This window comes from Nycticebus coucang, chromosome 12 (genome assembly GCF_027406575.1).
Source record: "Nycticebus coucang isolate mNycCou1 chromosome 12, mNycCou1.pri, whole genome shotgun sequence".
Taxonomy (NCBI): Eukaryota; Metazoa; Chordata; class Mammalia; order Primates; family Lorisidae; genus Nycticebus; species Nycticebus coucang.
The window spans coordinates 81,966,601-81,973,795 of NC_069791.1; positions in this window are offsets into that span (position 1 = coordinate 81,966,601).

Consider the following 7,195-nt stretch of genomic DNA (forward strand, 5'->3'; position numbering starts at 1 on the left):
AGCTCAAGAGTTGGAGGTTGCTGTGAACTATGATGTCACAGCGCTCTACCCAGGGTGACAGCTTGAGACTCGTCTCAACAAAACAAAAGGCTGGATGCCCATAGTTTAATGATTAGGGCGCCAGCCGCATGCTCTGAGGCTGGTGGGCCCAGGCCTGCTAAACAAACAAACAAACAAATAGCCAGGTGTTGTGGCGGGCACCTGTAGTCCCAGCTACTCAGGAGGCTAAGGCAAGAGAATTGCTTGAGCCCAGGAGTTTGAGGTTGCTGTGAGCTATGACACCACAGCACTCTACCGAGGGCAACAAAGTGAGACTGTCTCAGTTAAAAAAAAAGCTCCTATCTTACTCATCACCTGTTTACACACTGCAGGGTGTGGCCAGTGGGTACTGACCCAGTGGAAAGAAGCTCTAGTGGGGTTGGCATTGTGGCTGGAGATTGGCTGTTAATGCACTTGATTGTGTCATTCTGCAGAAACTGGGCCCCTTTATACTCTGGGTTTTCCATCTTCTTTATTATTCCTGGTTCCAGTGGTCTAATGTATAAGATGGGAACATTAAACCCTGTTAAACCCTGTTAAAACCTGCTTATCTCAAAATAGACTTGGAACCTTAAGGCAAACAAGACACATCCAAATGTGCTTGAAAATTAAGTCTCGATCTACGGGTGAAAAGAGGATCACAACTGCTTCATCTTGCTCTTTAGGGCCCTATCCCTTCTGGTCCTCAAGCCAGCTGCTTGCCTCATACCTTTCTGTCTATAAGCCTCTAGCTGGAGTTCCATACCAGCCAGGGTAAGTTGGGTTGGATTGTGACTGCAGAGTATTGAGATGGGTGGAATGGTCAGTTAGGGATGGATGACTCTTTGCCAAGAACTACCCCTAAGAAATGACAAGAAGCCTGGCTGCTCTGGTTTGTATAAACCATTCAAAAAAAATTTTAACACCTCCCACATGCTGTGTGCTGTGCCCTGGAGAAAGACAGGTGCCTATCCCCTGAGAGGTTGCAGTTTTGTTTTTTTTTTCTGAGACGGAGTCTCACTCTCTCCCCAGGCTAGGTGTTTGCCTGGCTCATAGCAACTTCAAACTCTTGGGTTCAAGCAATACTCCTGCCTTAGCTTCCCACAGGTGCCCACAACAATGCCCAGCTAATTACTCTATTTTTAGTAGAGACAGGGTCTCGTTGCTAGGCTGGTCTCAAAATCCTGAACTCAAGGGATCCTCCTGCCTCAGCCTCTCAGAGTGCTAGGGTTACGGGTGTGAGCCACCGTGCCCACCCTGAGAGTTCTTTTTTTTTTTCGTAAAAACTTTATCGCCCTTAGTGGAGTGCTGTGGCGTCACACAGCTCACAGCAACCTCAAACTCCTGGGCTTAGGCAATTCTCTTGCCCCAGCCTCCCTAGTAGCTGGGACTACAGGCGCCCACCACAATGCCCAGCTATTTTTTTTATTGCAGTTTGGGCAGGGCCAGGCCTGAACCCACCACCCCCGGTCTTTGGGGCCGACGCCCTACCCACTAAGCCACAGGCGCCAGCCGAGTTGAGAGTTTTTATATCCCTGTGTACAAGATTGCCATTGGCTCTACTGATTCCCTCAAGAATGATTCAGGCAAGTTTCAGCACATTCCTGCTCAAAGCAATGTCTCTGATGAAGTGCTTTCAAGACCTCCCGTGGGGGCTCTTCTATTCTGGTCAGCTACTTCAGGTTGCTAAAATTATTGTTTTTTATCTGAGAAACCTGGTCCTGCCCATGGGCTGTCTACTTCCTCTTCCCCAGTGTCGAGAGTCTCCCGCTACCAGTTCCATCCTTAACACCCTTTTCTTGGTGGGAGGATGGGGGTTGTAGGCAGGTTTGGAGGAGCTAAGTAGTAAGGTCATAAGGCATAGGTGAGGCTGTCAGGAAGGGAGAAGGCTGAAAGGATTGCAAAGAGAGGAAAGAAGGGTGAAGGACTCTGCCTGTTAATATCTGAAACAGTCTGTCATCGTGCCAGTCATCAATTTATTGTCTCTCAGCTCAAAATTCAGTTTTCTTTTTTTCCTGCTTTGTAAAAATGGATCTGGGCCCTTTAAATATTTTTTCTTTGCCCCCTGGCATCATGTGACATTTTGTCAATAGATGTCTTGGGAGACATTACAGGAAGAAAGGGTTTTTGCTTCCTGGCTCAGTAAGCCCTATAGGCAACCTCTTACAGAGCAAGTGGGTCCAGGTTCCCAGCTGCTGCAGTGCAGGCAGCTTCCTCCAGTGCCCTACATGGTGGCCAGCAGCATCAAAGGACCAATAGCTCCCCCTGGCGCACCCTCTGGCCCTCTGTGGATGGTTTTGTAATGAAGTGTGTTTCTTTTTCTTTTTTTTTAATTTTGGAAACAGAGTCTCACTTTGTCGCCCTGGCGTCATAGCTCACAGCAACCTCAAACTCTTGGGCTCAAGTGATTCTCCTGCCTCAGCCTCCCAAGTAGTTGGGACAACAGGCGCCCGCCACAACGGCCGGCTATTTTTAGAGATGGGTCTTGTTCAGGCTGGTTTTGAACCTGTGAGCTCAGGCAATCCACCCATCTCAGTCTCCCAAGTGCTGAGATTACAGGTGTGAGCTACCGCACCTGGCCAAGGCTTTTTCTTTTATGCTATATTTCATCCTGTATAGTGGCTGCTCCTTATATCTGCTATTCTTGCATTTTTAGAATTTTATTTTCTTCTTTTTTTGAGACAGAGTCTCACTTGGTCAACTACCAGAGTCTCACTTGGTAGAGTGCTGTGCTGTCATAGCTCACAGCAACCTCAAACTCTTGGACTCAAGTGATTCTCTTGCCTCAGCCTCCCAAGTAGCTGGACTACAGGTGCCTGCCACGACACCTGGCTATTTTTTAGAGACAGGGTCTCGTTCTGGCTCAGGCTGGTCTTGAACTCGTGAGCTCAGGCAGTCCACTTGTCTTGGCCTCCCAAGTGCGTGAGCCACCTCATCTGGCCTGTATTTGTGGTAATTTGTTATGGCAGGCCTAGGAAAATAATACACATATCTAAACCTTCATTTTTCTGATTCCCTGTTACCAGTTTTTTATTTTATTTTTTGTGTGAGACAGGGTCTCTCCTTCTGTTGCCCAGGTTTGAGTCCAGTGATGTTGTTATAACTTACTGCAACCTCAAACACCTAGGCTCAATTGATCTTCCTGCCCCAGCCTCCTGAGTAGTTGGGACTACAGCCATGTGCTACCATGCCTGGCTAATTTTTTTATTTTTTGTAGAAATGGGGGTCTCAATCTTGCTCAGGCTAGTCTCTAACTCCTGGCTTAAGCAATCCTCTTGCCTCAGCCTCCCAAAGTGTTAGGATTACCAGCATGAGCTATTATGACCAGCAGATGATTTTTTGCTTTTTTGGGACAGAGTCATACTCTGTTGTCCAGGCTAGAGTGCCATAGTGTCAGCCTAGCTCACAGCTACCTCAGACTCCTGGGTTCAAGTGATCCTTCTGCCTCAGCCTACCAGGTAGATGGGACTACAGCCATCTGCCACAATGCCTGGCTAATTTTTTAATTTTTGGTAAAGATGGGGTTTCTCTCTTGCTTAGGCTGGTCTTGAACTCCTGAGCTCAAAGGGTCCTCCTGCCTTGGCTTCCCAGAATTACAGACAGGCGTGAGCCACTGTGTCCAGCCTGATTTTTTTTTTATAGTAAAAATTTCTGGGCCAGGCTTGGCGCCCATAGCACAGTGGTTATGGCACCAGCCACATACACCAAAGATGGTGGATTTGAACCCAGCCCAGGCCAGCTAAACAACAATGACAACTATAACAAAAAATAGCTGGGCGTTGTGGCAGGTGCCTATACTCCCAGCTACTTGGGAGGCTGAGGCAAGAGAATCGCTTAAGCCCAAGAGTTGGAGGTTGTTGTGAGCTGTGATGCCACAGCATTCTACTGAAGGTGACATAGTGAGAGTCTGTCTCCAAAAAAAATAATAAATACATTTCGGCTCAGTGCCTGTGGCTCAAGTGGCTAGGGCGCCAGCCACGTACACCTAAGCTGGCAGGTTCGAATCCAGCCCAGGCCCAACAAACAACAGTGATGGTTACAACCAGAAAATAGCTGGGCGTTGTTGCGGGCGCCTGTAGTCCCAGCTACTTGGGAGGCAGAGGCAAGAGAATCGCTTGAGGCTCTGTCTCAAAAAAAAAAAAAAAATTCCAGGCCAGGTCCAGTGGCTCACATCTGTAATCCTAGCACTCTGGGAGGCCAAGGTGAATGGATTGCCTGAGCTCAGGAGTTCCAGACCAGCCTGACCTTGTCTCTACTAAAATTAGGAAAAGTAGCAGGTAGGGTGATGGGTGCCTGTCATCCCAGCTACCCGTGAGGCTGAGTCAAAGGGATATCCTAAGCCCAAGACTTTGAAGTTGCTGTGAGATACGATGCCATGGCACTCCACCAAATAAATAAATAAATAAATCCTTTACAAATTACCATGGGATTTCTCTCTTTGTTGGATCTAGACTTAATCTATCACCAACAGAAATACAGATATTAGTGTTTCCCATTAAATAAAATGGAATATCCAAATTTTGAAAATCCCTACTACAGGGCGGTGCCTGTGGCTCAGTGAGTAGGGCGCCGGCCCCATATGCCGGGGGGCGGGTTCGAACCCAGCCCCGGCCAAACTGCAACAAAAAAATAGCCGGGCGTTGTGGCGGGCGCCTGTAGTCCCAGCTGCTCGGGAGGCTGAGGCAAGAGAATCGCGTAAGCCCAAGAGTTAGAGGTTGCTGTGAGCTGTGTGACGCCACAGCATTCTACCCGAGGGCGGTACAGTGAGACTCTGTCTCTACAAAAAAAAAAAAGAAAAAGAAAATCCCTACTACAATTACTGTATTATACAGATATTTTGTAGGGCAGGCCATTTGCAGAAGAGGCATAAAATCTACATTACAGACATATTACTTAACATTGATTTTTTTCTTTGTGTTTTGTTTTAAATACCAAGTAGCACCAGGAGCTTAAATTTGTTTTGAATGCTACTGTCACACCTGACAAAAAATAGAAAATGAGGACAGATGGTGCCTGTGAGGACAGCTGGCTCAGCTGAAGGGAGGAAGTTGAGCTGGGCAGCTACCATGTTGTCTAAAGGTGATTCTGATCTAGATGGCGTCAGATCTAGATGGCATCAGAAACATTCAGAAATCATGTTTAGGCTGGGTGTGGTGGAACATGCCTGTAATTCTGGCACTCTGGGAAGCCAAGGCAGGAGAATCACTTGCAATCAGGAATTTGAGACCAGCCTGAGCAAAGCGAGACCCCATCTCTACTAAAAATAAATAAATAAGAGGCCGAGCACAGTGGCTCATGCCTGTAATCCTAGAACTCTGGGAGGCCGAGGTGGGTGGATTGCTTGAGCTCAGCAGTTCAAGACTAGCCTGAGCAAAAGGCTAGTGAGACTGTTTCTCTACTAAAAATAGAAAAACTGAGGCAAGAGGATCACGTGAGCCCAAGAGTTGGATGTTGCTGTGAGTTATGACACCACGGCACTCTACCCAGGGCAACAGTTTGAGACTCTGTCTCAAAAAAAAAAAAAAAAAAAAATTAAAATTAAAAAAAGGCTCAGCGCCTGTGCTCAGTGGTTAGGATGCTGCCCCCACACACTGGGGCTGGTGGGTTTGAACCCAGTCTGGGCCTGCTAAACGACAGTGACACCACCAACAAAAATAACAAATAATCTCCAGGCATGTGGCAGGCACCCGTAGCCCCAGCTACTGGGGAGGCTAAGGCAAGACAATCACTTAAGCCCAATAGTTTGAGGTTGCTGTGAGCTGTGATGCCACAGCACTCTACCAAGGGTGACAAAGTGAGATGCTGTTTCTAAACAAACAAACAAACAAACAAACAATTTCTTATTAAAAAAGAAAATAAAGGCTTGGCACCTGTGGCTCAGGGCACCCACATACACCAGAGCTGGTGGGTTTGAATCCAGCCCGGGCCTGCCAAACAACAATGACAACTACACCCAAAAAATAACCAGGCATTGTGGCAGGTGCCTATAGTCCCAGCTACTTGGGAGGTTGAGGCAAGAGAATCACTTAAGCCCAAGAGTTTGAGGTTGCTGTGAGCTGTGATGCCACAGCACTCTACCGAGGGTGACATAGTGAGACCTTGTCTCAAAACAAAAGAAAGAAAAGAAAAGAAGATAGCCAGGGGCAGTGGCTCATAGCTGTAATCCTAGCAGTCTGGGAGGTGGATTGCCTAGCTAACAGGTTGGAGACCAGCCTGCGAAAGTGCGAGACCCTCTCTAAAAACCAGCCTTTAGCCCCAGCTACTTGGGAGGCTGAGGCAAGAGAATCACTTAAGTCCAAGAGTTGGAGGTTGCTGTGAGCTGTGATGCTATGGCATTCTTCCGGGCAACATAGTGAAATTCTGTCTCAAAAAAGAAAGAAAAGAAAAGAAAAATAATGTATATGTCAGTACAAAGTGGTCATGTTCAAACTGTCATGTGTTTACACCCACTTGAGAGATTTCTATGAACTTAACAGCTACAAACAAAGATTGTCACAGGTGAGTGTTGGTAATTCAAATATCCCAAGTTTGGCCATCTGTCATGTTTTTCCAAAAATGAGAAACAATTCTTGGTAAAGTTCCAAACAAAACAAAATACCATGGCTCGGCACCCGTGGCTCAAGCGGCTAAGGTGCCAGCCACATACACTGGAGCTGGCAGGTTCAAATCCAGCCCGGGCCTGCCAAACAACAATGACAGCTGCAACCAAAAAAAAAAAAAAAAAAAATTGCCAGGCGTTGTTGCGGGCGTCTGTAGTCCCAGCTACTTGGGAGGCGGAGGCAGGAGAATCACTTGAGCCCAGGAATTGGAGGTTGCTGTGAGCTGTGATGCCATAGCACTCTACCCAGGGTGACAGCTTGAGGCTCTGTCTCAAAAAAAAAAAAAAAAAAGGTGTAAAAAAATTTTTTTTAATAAATAAAACAAAATACCATCTTTGCTCAATTTATACAGGTGTCTGCTTTTCTGGTAAAATCAGGATTAAAACTGTGTTTATATATTTGTGTTTACTTATAAGTGAATTTAAGTTCTGTACTCACAGTTTAAACTTGTTCTCAACTACATGACTGTCCATGGGACATTCTGGAAATGATGGCGAACAGGGACAGTTTTGCATTGAGCAGAGCTGTGTGGCACTATGTAGGACAATTGATAATCCGTGGTGAGGTTCACCCATTAA